This window comes from Arachis duranensis, chromosome 9 (assembly GCF_000817695.3).
Source record: "Arachis duranensis cultivar V14167 chromosome 9, aradu.V14167.gnm2.J7QH, whole genome shotgun sequence".
In the NCBI taxonomy this organism is placed as follows: Eukaryota; Viridiplantae; Streptophyta; class Magnoliopsida; order Fabales; family Fabaceae; genus Arachis; species Arachis duranensis.
Window position 1 is genome coordinate 88,074,177 of NC_029780.3, and position 215 is coordinate 88,074,391.

Sequence of the window (215 nt, forward strand, 5' to 3'; positions counted from 1 at the left end):
TTGAAAAAGGGACCTCGGGGATCACCTTCTTCAAGGCCACAACTTCATAGAAGTGGTCTTGGTGCACCCTTGAGATGAATCTATCCATCTCCCATGACTCGGAGGTAGAAGCTTTTGCCTTCCCTTTCCTCTTTCTAGAGGTTTCTCCGGCCTTGGATGCCATAAATGGTTATGGAAAAACAAAAAGCAATGCTTTTACCACACCAAACTTAAAA